Genomic DNA, 12,787 nt, shown 5'->3' with positions numbered 1-12,787 from the left:
ACGTGAAGTCCGTTTTGGAAAATCTGCGCACAAATTTTTTGTTCCATACAAATGTGACCAAGTTGCAACCGGTCAACCCGGTTTACTAAGCGTATGCCTCTCATGCTGCGGCCTTCCAGCATGTTACCCATGTACGAACTGGCACATATCCCGCACGGATAGGCATTGCGCCTACGTTCGTAACTTATCACCTATCCCGCGTACTACGCTCACGTCAATTGCATTCGACAGAGCGGGGACGGCACTACCATATGTGAAACAGCTGGGTTTTGGAAAAAAAATGCGGGTGTTGACTGAACTAAATCGGTTGTTGGAATAACTAAAAAAGTGTTGGACTTAGCTAAGAAAAAAAAATCGGATAGGTTGTTAGAAAAGCTAACTGAAAATATGTAGGTTGTTGGAATTGCTAACTACGGTTTGGAGGGACAGGTACGAACAGAGAGGCGAATAGCTATATGAGCGCTGGTGAAGTGGTGCACTACCGTGGCCCACTGCCAGATAGGTGGGAGCTCGGGTAAAATATTATCTCCCGGGCAACAATGAGATACCACCGTTGCTTCCGGCACTTGTCGGAGGCGTAGGAGGGAGAGTCTGTCAGGTTTCGTATCGTATTCCGAACGAATCCGGTTCAGACAAGGTTATAGTGATATAGTGCGAATTCAATATTGATCAAAGAAGTATTTATCAAGTGTGTGTGTTTAGATAGAGGAGCGTATTTAGAGTTAAACCATTAACGACTAAATTTTGTGTGGTGTTTATACGATGGCACCTACAACAAGAGCAGACCGCAATAAGCTGCAGCGGTCACTGACGGACATTGCGTCGTCATTGGTAGTAAGACAGGGCGATAAAGCTATCTGCAACATCGATCCCGCGTCAGGATGTCCATACGTCCAGAGTAGATTTGCCCCTGGCAACTTCATCCGTCACTTTCGTACCGTACATACGGAACGTGCATGTGCAAACAATCTCCTTACAATTGCCTATCCAATGGAGAAGAAGGAAAGAGTAATTCCTAAGCGTTTGATAGCTATTGACCGGCAGTTACTAATTGCGTCAGCAGTTAAGCTGACGACCTTCCATCATCTTCCTATTTCCTGCTTCGAGTGGGAAGGCTTCAAAGACTTACTGAAACCGATTACAACGACTCTTGGGTGCACTTTGAACCGTGTCACAATGAAATGTCATCTCTCGAAGACTGCCTGTCGTCTAAAAGAAATGTTGATAGATGAGATGAAAGGCAAGCTCGTCTGCTTGAAAATAGATTCTGCTGCCCGACACAATCGCCATATCTTAGGCATCAATGTACAGTATGCCCTAGACGAGCAGGTGGTCATTCGTACCCTTGGTATGATCGAAATCAAAGAAAGTCAAACAGCGGTGTTCTTGAAATCAAAAGTTATGGATACTTTGGCCGACTATGGGCTATCTCTTGAGAACATATTTTCCGTGACATGCGACAATGGGGCTAATATGGTGGCAACGGTTAGAAAATTAAACAATGATACGTACGTAATGCCTACAGAGCAGCAGGCTGATGGTACGAACATAGATGAGCTGGATGAGTCGGATGTGATAGAGGATGATAAACAGTGTGAACGAAACGTTACTGCTGAACTGGCCAATGAACTGTCCGAAAGGATTACTCTTGTGAGATGTGCCGTGCATACCTTACAGCTTGCAATACTGGATGTTGTTGATAAATCCGATGAGTCTATCCGAGCCATCACTGCTGTTGCTAGAAAATGTAAGCTGGTGAAGTACCGGTCAGAGTTTGAAAGCTACGATGCTTCATACCCACCCGTCTGGAGTAGGACACGATGGGGTGGTATATTCAAAATGATGGAATCGTTCGTACACCAAAAAAGGTTTTTTAACCAGTTGGCCGATAATTTTCCCGAACTAGACCTTTCCAATCAATGGTCGTTCATTGAGCATTACTATGATACGTTTAAGCCGTTGTACATCTGCACAAAGCAAATGCAAGAGAAGCACGTGTCGTTATCTGACTTCTATATGGCATGGCTGATGGCAACGAGTGAGGTACAGAAAGTTCGCGAAAACTCTTTCAGTCCCCATTTACTTCGGTCGTTGAACAATAGATTGAACATTTTGCGCCAATTGAAGGCGGTTCAGATGGCATTATACCTGGATCCAAGGTTCAACTATCGAGGTTCTAAAATATTCACGGCTGAGGAAAAAGATAAAATTCAGCAATACATAGTCGATACATGGGAACGTATCTGCCAACTGGGTAAAACACCGGCTAGTACAAGTAGAGAATCGTCAGAGTCTACCGATGATTTTGATCAGTATCTTACGCAAATGTTTGGTGAATCCGTGAATCTTGGTTGCGAGACCGGGTTTCTTCAACAAGTTAAGTCTTTGGACCTAGAGCCACGCCAAAAACATAACTACAACGTGTGGGACCATTGGTTGCGCCGTAAGACTACGCACCCAGAGATATATGCAGTAGCAATGGTTGTACTATCCACACCATCGAACCAAGTCTCTGTTGAACGGTCTTTCAGTGCCCTTGCCTTGGTTCTCTCTAATCAACGCACTGGCCTTGGGAAAGATACGTTGGAAAACATTTTACTTATTAAATTAAACAAAGACTTATTCTCCAGGGCGCTGGGAACTGCGTATGATTGGAAGGGCCCAATCGACCCGGTTGACGATGATTCTCAGGAATGAATATGATACCGTTGATGCTCAACTGAATGTCGAATGAGACAAATATTGTCGTCTATCACTGGCTCATCGCCGGGTGATAGGGGGATAACTTTTGTTTACATTTTCATGAAATCAATTTCCAATGATACTGAAAGGGTTCGGCAGTCATGATACTTGTTATGATTCAATTAGCGACAATCGTCGTTGGGTGGACGATGATATATGTGTTGTCTCAATGTAAGCTCGAGTCACCATTGTGATAACGAATTTTTTCAGCACTGGTTTCTTCTTTTAGTTTTTTGAAAGTTTTTTATATCTCGATATAAAGCAACGGAAGAACTCATTTTGTCAATTAATGAACATTAATATGACTATGATTATGCAAATGTGAATAAAAAATTATAACTGATTTTGTTATCATATTGATATCATAAGTTTAAACTTTCAACTATTTTCATTTGTTAATTATCTCAAAATAACACAAATTGTTATACCTATCAACTGTTGATATACTTGTGTAATGATTTTGTTATGTGCAACTGATCAGGAAGACCTTTCATTTGAATCTAAGTTTATGAAAATCGGTTCAGCCGTCTCTGAGAAACGTGTGTGGCTATTTTTTTTCCTTTATATGGTGTATATTACCCTGTAATTCCGGAACTGAAAGTTAGATCGGGATAAAATTTAATAGCAGTTTATGAAACCATAAAACCTTTCATTTGAATCTAAGTTTGAGAAAATCGGTTCGGTGCTTTTCCAAGATTGAAAATTTTCAAACCTTAACCGCCTGGTAGCTCCCCTTACCTATAGCCGATTTCGCTCAAATTTTGCATGGAGACTTTTTTCAAGGGACTTAAATCCCAAAATATTGGCACCCTTGCACATATTAGAGCGGTAAAAAAAACAACACATTTTGTCGGTTACTTCACTTATACCTTATACTTATACTCGGTTTTAGAGTGATTCTAATACCTTTCTATAAATAAAAGCAAACCACTCAAGCTATCAGGATTCGCATGTATAAAAATATTTTTTTAAACTAACACCGAACGGTAGAATAATTCTAAAATTGCGAGTCTTCATATTGTAATCCTTTACCTTATAAGTAGACAAAATTCCTCAAAACATTCAAGACTTGTTATTTTATCTATTACAAACAATTCGAATACATTCTTTTCAGAGGTTTTTTTGATATGTCAAATAGTCCTAAGTTTGTTGGCTTGCTGAAGTAAGCACAACACCTACGGTGATATATGTTGACAAAAACGAGCTAACACGGAATGTTTCAATTAGTTTAATGCCCAAGCGTTGAACGCTGAGTTTAATACCCAAGCAGAAAATGAGTTCGAATTTCAGTCTAAAGTAAAGCGAAAACAAATAATGGCAAATACCGTCAAACAACTAAAAATCAACCATTCCGACGAGTGCACTACTAAAATTCTCATTGAGTAGCATCATATAACGTTCGTTTCAATATGTTCACTGCCATTATTCGTTGTAGGGATTCGAGAACTATTGAAAAACCCCTCTTCGAGTAGCCAAAATCACTATTGAAGCAATTGCACGAGCGCATAAAAAAACCAGAAAAAAAGTAATTGATCCATATTCACCAGCTGAGCTCATTTGAAACTGGTCAAGTCAGCTCCAGCCAACAGCATTATTCACTTGGCCTCCCGAATCCCGGATCCCGTTCCGACTCAACGAACATCCGCGATGGTGATGATACTGATGATGATGCATTTGCGCTCAAGTTTATGATCTTGTTTGGTTGGTTCTACACCTCCCCCCCTGCCCTTCCCAGAATCTCTACCGATTGCTCTCGTGTTGAAATGGTTATATATGTGCCAATAGGTTCTAGAGACACCAGAACGGCAGTAGCAGTTGTTTGCACTAAAGTTTGATGGAAATTTTAAAAGCTTCGGCTTCCCACCACCAATCACTCTAGAGTGAGAGGGGGTTGGTACTGCATGCATGGAGCGGTGAAAAAACTATCATGCCTGTGTGCTCACTCATCACAAAAAAATGGACCGTTTCGAAAAATACTGCCGATACCGCTGTGTGATGTGTGTAGAGATGTAGACTCAATCCATTAGGGGCCACAAAAATGATGCAGCTTTAGGCGAAAATTTTGCTGTTCAACTATTTTAGCCCACCACCCTCCGCCAGTTTACCAGAAACCGATACGGAAAACTAACACACATCCAGTCGGAATGCAATAGTTGGGAAACTTTAGAACAGCGAAAAAATATGTTTATATATATGGCCCCACACTGATCATATATAGTGGAAATGAACTATTCTGAGCCAAACTATCTCAACCTCATCAATCATTTCTGGGGCGCTTTTGAAGGGTTGAAAACTTTTCGTTCGTTTTTTATTTGGTTGCCTTCACCGAATTTTACGTTGCAGTGTTGTCTATCGAACGCTATTCTCTTGTTTGTACGCAAATATTTGCATTGAAATAGTAAAAATGAAGCTTGCAAAAAAACGCTCGGAAATGCTGAATGTAGGTAAGAAAGACTTTTTAATATTATTTTCAGCTAGAAAAAAGAAATCGTTTTTCTAAAACAGAAGTATCATACAATGATAAACTTATGTTGAAACTTCTAAGCTTTTTTCCTACCTTAACTGAACTATAATAGAACCAAGCACTATAGAAATGATTCAAATGTTCAGTCAAGAACTTGCATTAGAAGTAATCAATGATTTACCGTCGGGAAAAAAACCTTTCCAACCCGGTTATTATTTTTTGGGTTTGAACCGGGTTTTTTCCGCAAGAGCTTGAAAAAACCCAAAATTTGTTTTTTTTGTTCCAAATTATAAACTTCCATAATTTTATTTTAAAATCGCACTTCTCTACATATTTTATACTGTTCAAATTTCATCACATGAAGTCAGTTTGCATGAGAAACTTTGTAAAAGTCATTTTGCATTGATACTCTAAAACCGACAATTTGGACTTAAGTGTTTTACACTTCATTTTGCGCTTTTTATTTGACACATCAATGGCAAGTGTAAATCACTTCCATACGCTCCGAGAACCGGATTATCTCATGTTGGCATTCGAATTCTTTCATCACCAACGACATCAGCAGCGACGGAGAGATCCTTTGGATACATCGAAAGAGGCGCAATAGCCTAATCACCAAATGAGCGAGAAAATTAAATTATCTTCTTATATTGTGCAAAAAATGTGGGTTCAACCCGATATTGCGAATAATTTAAGCGATGATGACTTAATAGACCTTTCAGATACTTCGGAAAATCAATGAAAACTTTTTTAATAAATATGTGATTCCAGAAGTATGATTTATTAGTGTTTTACTTAGAAAAATACCCATAAAAGAAAAAACCTGATTTTTCCATGAAAAAACGTGCTTAATCCACCTAACAGTGATATGATACCTTTTTTATCAATCCGTATGTGTTTTTTGCCAAATTTTTTTCGGTGTTTCAGTTTTCATGACAGTATTCTGATGTCAGTCGTTTTAAGTGGCAATTTGAGATTTTAATCACTCATTACTCTGTTATGTCGAAACTGCAATTCGGATCGAATTTGAATCTAAAAGTGTAACAATCGATTAAACATTCCATGATATGTCGAAGTAATTTCCACTTTAGCGTTTAGTGTAATTTAAAGTACTTCCAGAGCCGCTATTCAGGAACCAGCATAACCCAAACCGATTCGTATGGCCATATGACGAATAAATTGCAATATTTTTGAGTCCAACTTTGAAGCTTTTCGGGAGTGTCATCTTCTATATCGCTTTGAATTTTAAAAATTCATCATCCTACAATTCGAGAATAGGAAGTCAGAATTGGATAAAATTGGATTTATTTTAATTTGTACTTTTGTTTCTGAAATTCGATTAGGCTTTTTTTGAGAAAACGATTGAGCTTTGAGAAATGATTCGATACTTGAACCGGAATTTGAAATTCGGTGTAGCCGAAGTCAGACAAATTCACCTGAGTAGCTGTATAGTTTACATTTGTTTCAAAATGTTTGAAAATCAATGTAGACATCTTTGAGGAATCGTAGTGCGAATTAAATTTTTGGGTGCCTTCCGAAACGGAGACTGAACACAACCAAAAATGAAAGTTTATTTGGTTATCGACTATCAAAATCTACTAACTCGATAAACCTGATTAATTTATGTGAAATAGACATTTTTATACTAATCACCCTGTATCTCCAAAACCGGAAGTTGGATTTGACTGAAAAACAAGATGTTTTATAGAATCTTAGAACTTTTCATTTGAATCTTAGATGATTCTTAGATTGCATTTGAATCTTAGATCGGTTCAGCCATCTACGAGAAAAATGATCTACACAGTTTTAATTTCGTTTCACATATCACCCCGTAGTTCCGAAACCAGGGGTCGGAACCAAACATAGTTCAGGAGCCTTGTTTGGGAGTATACGACTTTTCATATGAATCTGAGTTTGTAGAAAACGGTTGAGTCATCTTCGAGAAAATTGAGTGAAATTATTTGTCACACACGCATTTGCTGATCTCGACGATCTGATTCGAATGGTATATGGCTGTTATGTTTTTCCATCATTTATTGCTGTAAATAGTTCAAATCAATATAATTATGGAAATGCTTTCAACTCGAAAATTCTGCCATCATCTGGTTTTCATATGTCATATTCGAACGATTATGTTGCCAAAAACGAACCGTGCTAAAATCGGTCCGAGGCAAAATATCATGCTGTACACAGTCTTTGGGAAACCTTAGCAACAAATGTAGGCAACAGTATAAAAAATCGTGTTTTATGTTGCTCCCAAGCATTTCTTTGCCAGACAGCGCTCAAAACTTCTACTGCTGGAATAGGGGAAAAAGTCGCTTACAGAAAAATTTCGATATCTCCGTTAAAAATGGTTGGATTTTAACAATCTATGGCTTGTTGGATAGGTATTACCGTGCGGAATCTAAGTCTGAAAATATATTCTGTTTTCAAGGTCAATTGTGACAGATACCTTCAAAAAACTGACATAAAACTTCGTATAACTCAAAAAGGCGGGTGGGTAATGTCAGAGACATAACTGGATGTCGTGAATACGAAAACAACTGACATGTTCCTTAACACTTCCGAATATCAATTAGTTGATCAATTGTATGAATTATGCAAGCATTCCCCTTTGCACATTTTTCGCAAAAACAAAGGCTTCACTTTTTGTTGAGAGGCTTGTTTCTACCTGATTTCGTTTGTAGCTTTTTCACTAATGGGCGGTCCTAACGGCTATAAAAATAGCCGCATTCAGAATTTTAATGTTGATTATTTCATTTCAGATTTGCATAATTTATTGAAACAAACTATCAATATGCTGAAGGGACTCGTTTCTAGCATTCAGAAAGGTCAAATTGCGTAATTCTCTACGACATTAAACTCTGGAACATTTTTCGCAAAAACAAAGAAGGCTTCACTTGATCTCGTTTACTGTTAGTTTCACACAGCGAAATGTGCACAAATCTAACCAAACTGTTCTAGATTTGCAGTAAACTGAGGATATTTCCCTACGATTTGCGAACAACAAATCCTAATAGTTCTTTAGAAAACGTTTAGAGCCATTAGAACGGCTGATATTGTGCAATGCTCTCCACTGTTGTTTTTTCCCAATGCTAATGACTAGCAGCTGTGACGTAATAGCTCTTGTCGAAAGCGAAACTAGCTGTGCAGAAGACACAAAACACATCTGCTCGCAGTGGCGATAGAATCCAAACTGATTGAATTTTTGTTAAGAGATTTCCTTTTATGTAATTTCGTTTGTAGCTTTTTCACTAATGGGCGGTCCTAACGGCTATAAAAATAGCCGCATACAGAATTTTAATGTCGATTATTTCATTTCGGATTTGCATAATTCATTGAAAGAAACTATCAATATGTTGTACACTCTTAGAAAAAATGAAATTTACGCTTGACGTAAATTCAAGTATGCCGTAATTTCTTCGGTGATGGCACAATATTATCTACTAACATGTAAACATATATTTTGCGTCTGTGTCGATGTGAGGTTCAGCTAAAACAACTGTGAAGTTATTGATATGACTTATCTTTAAATGCCTTGTATTGTGAATGTAAGTAAATCGCGACGCTCCTTTTATGTGCATCTATAAAGATGTAACATTTTTTAAGTGTGTAGGGATTCGTTTCTAGCATTCACAAGGACCAAATTGAGGAACTCACTGCGATATTCACCATTTTTCCCGGACGATTTGTTGTACAGCAGCAGATATTTTGTTCTCTTCCTTAGAACGCGTTCTGATTGGCTGGTGTTGACATGGATCAAATGAGACAGGTTTTTCAATAGTGTACTATTGAAATACTTCAATGTTTTTGCTATACACGTTTAAATTGAAAAATTTCGATTCTATTGGTAGTTAGATTATATAAATCCTTTCACAGATCACTGAGCTATGAGCTTTAAAAATACGAGAAAGGCAAACGCGCCTTATAAATTATCCTCTTTGATACTCGTTTATACCAAACATTTCAGACAAGTTTAATTTTGAATTATTTGAGACTATGTCACAAAACTGAAAATTTTATCATAAAATTGTGATCATATTTCCGATGGCATGTCGCAAGAATTATGTTGATTCATTAGATACAACAATAGATATTCACGATCAAAAACTTATCACTCTCTCAGAGGGTAAATTTTGAAAAGGCACCCCATAGTAAAGTAAGTCGTATTCACGACAAAAGTAAACATCCGATCTCAAAACCATTCAATAGCGTTCTGGGTGACGGGGAGACCTTTCATTTGCGACTAGTTTGATCAAAATCGGTTCAGCCATCTCTGAGATCTCGACCTCTTAGTTGACAACACACATAAAGACACACACACACACACACACACACACACACACACACACACACACACACACACACACACACACACACACACACACACACACACACACACACACACACACACACACACACACACACACACACACACACACACACACACACACACACACACACACACACACACACACACACACACACACACACACACACACACACACACACACACACACACACACACACACACACACATGGAAGAGAGCATTAATCAAAAGGAAGTTGGAACGATGAATCCGTTCGCCAAAGGCGGTTTATCGAGATCTCCGCCCCTGCAAAACCAACATGGGCACCAGTCTCGTGATAAGGAGCAACAGAAGTTGCAGCAGCAGTCACAGCAGCAGCAACAGATGCACCAGCCAAAGCAGAATGTGTTGAACAAAACAATGCAGAAGCCGAGAGTACTAGAAGCGAAAAGTTTAGTGGACGAGCTCCATAGTTTCGTGGACGCAAGGAACAACATCCACAAAGAAATTGAAGAGATGGTCCACAGAATTCGGAAGGCGGTAGTATCGGCCGTCAAAGAGTACGAAACGATAGTAGAACGAGCAAACACAGCGGAACTTACATTAACATCCGCTAAAGTTGCCGCTATCACGAGTTCTCTGAAGCAGGGAGGCACCAGTGCAGCTCCGGTGAGCTCTACGAAACAAGGGAAAGAGGGGGTTGCTGGGGTGGATAATGTCTCTGTTTCCATTACTCCAAAGAGGCCAAGAACATCTCCAGGAGACGAGAGACCAGGCGGTTCCAAGAGACCTATACGCCTAGACGAGGACTCCTCTGAGGAGGCGGCTGAGCAAAAGTAAGTATGGAATACTGTTGGTGGCCGGAAAACAGAGAGAAAAAAGAGTCAGCAAAAGCGAAAGGAGCGGAGAAAATTGGAGCAGAAGGGGAAAGAAAAGTTTGTGCCTCGTCAAAGGACACCAAAAGGGGACGCAGTTCTCGTCAAGGCTAACGAGACTATGACGTACGTAGCAATCCTCAAGAAGGTCAGAGAGGACCCGGAGCTGAAGAATCTCGGTGAGAACGTGGTGAGAGCAAGGCGCACGCAAAAAGGAGAAATGCTTTTCGAGTTGAAAAAGGACCCTACGGTCGACAGCTCGACCATGAAGGAGCTCTTGGGTAAATCATTGGGTGAAGGAGCGGAAGTGAAAGCTTTATGCCCGGAAACGATGATTATATGCAAGGACCTAGATGAGGTCACCTCAGCAGAGGAGCTAAGCGGTGCACTTAAGACACAGTGCAACCCGGGCGACGTGCAAATTATGATCCGTCTAAGGAAAGCATATAGTGGCACACAGACCGCGTTGATTCGTCTACCAACAATTGCTGCTAACAAGGCATTGGAGGTAGGTAAAATAACGATCGGATGGTCGCGGTGTCTACTGAGAGCTGTACCGCGAGTGGAAAAGAGAGCGGAAAGATGCTTCAAGTGCTTGGACTTTGGACATCGAGCAGGAGCTTGTAAAGGCCCCGACAGATCCAAAATGTGCTGGAAATGTGGAGGGATGGGTCATGTTGCGAGAGACTGCACGCAAAAACCGAAGTGTATGCTTTGCACTTCGGAGGAGGAAGATGATCATCAGACTGGTAGCTTCAAGTGCCCTGCCTACAAGAGGGCGACTGCGGGCCAACAGTAATGGAGATAACCCAGATATATCTGAATCATTGTGATACCGCACAGCAACTGTTATGGCAGTCAATGACAGAAACGAAGTGCGATGTTGCGATAATCTCAGAGCCGTATCAAGTTCCCCCTGATAACGGCACCTGGGTGTCAGATAGAACAGGAATGGCCGCGATACACGTCATGGGAAGATTCCCTATACAGGAAGTGGTCGAGAGCGCAAGTGAAGGCTTCGTGATTGCTAAGATTAACGGCGTCTTTGTATGCAGTTGCTATACCCCTCCGAGGTGGACAGTGGAGCAGTTTAGCCAGGTGCTGGAACAATTGACCAATAAGCTAATCGGACGAAAACCAGTAGTCATAGGAGGAGACTTCAATGCCTGGGCGGTGGAATGGGGCAGCAGAGTAACCAATGCAAGAGGATACATCCTGCAGGAAGCTTTAGCAAAGTTAGAAGTACGATTGTGTAATGAAGGCTCCGTTAGTACATTTCGGAAAGACGGTAGAGAGTCGATCATCGACGTCACGTTCTGCAGTCCTAATCTGGCAGCAAACATGAATTGGAAAGTGAGCGAGGAATACACTCATAGTGATCACCAAGCGATACACTATCGCATCGGCCAACGAATCCCAGTGGCGACAAGGAGAAGCATTACCGATGGGCGAAAGTGGAGGACGAAAACCTTTAACAAGGACCTCTTTATTGAGGCACTTAGACCGGACGGCGGCGTCGATAATATCGATGCGACCGAACTGAAAAGAAGAATGATGATGGCTTGCGACACCACAATGCTGCGAAAATTGGAACCAACGAATAGCCGCCGCCCAGCTTACTGGTGGAACGAGACGCTCAGTACGTTACGAGCTGCTTGCCTCAGAGCCAGGAGGCGGGCCCAGAGAGCAGGGACAGAAACAGAAATAGAGGAACGCAAGTCGGCTTTTCGGGAAGCCAGGTCCGCTTTCAAACGGGAGATTAAGCGTAGCAAATCAAATTGCTACAAGAGACTGTGTCGAGAAGCAGACGCCAATCCCTGGGGGGACGCGTATCGAGTCGTGGTGGCGAAAATTAAGGGTCCGTCCACCGTAGCTGAAATGTGCCCGAACAAGTTGAAAGAGATCGTGGAGTGTCTCTTCCCGAAGCACGACCCGACTACTTGGCCACCAACACCGTATGGCGAAGAAGAAGCCGACTCTGTTGATCGGCAAATTTCTAACGAAGAGCTTACACAAGCCGCAAAGCGACTGAAAGCCAAGAAAGCTCCAGGCCCGGATGGGATACCAAACGTGGCGTTGAAAACCGCGGTTCTGGTGTATCCAGACATGTTCCGAACTGTGTTACAGAAGTGCTTGAACGAAGGCAACTTCCCAGACATGTGGAAGATCCAGAAGCTGGTGTTGCTGCCGAAGCCAGGTAAACCACCGGGTAATCCTGCCTCGAATAGGCCTATTTGCCTGCTGGACACACTTGGGAAACTCCTGGAAAGAATTATTCTCAACAGGTTGATGAAATGCACAGAAGGCGAACGAGGATTGTCGAACATGCAGTTCGGTTTTCGTCAAGGAGTGTCGACGATTGATGCAATCCGGACAGTGCTTGAGAGCGCTGAGAA

The sequence above is a fragment of the Malaya genurostris genome, unplaced genomic scaffold (assembly GCF_030247185.1).
Source record: "Malaya genurostris strain Urasoe2022 unplaced genomic scaffold, Malgen_1.1 HiC_scaffold_5, whole genome shotgun sequence".
Taxonomy (NCBI): Eukaryota; Metazoa; Arthropoda; class Insecta; order Diptera; family Culicidae; genus Malaya; species Malaya genurostris.
This window is presented reverse-complemented; position numbering follows the sequence as displayed.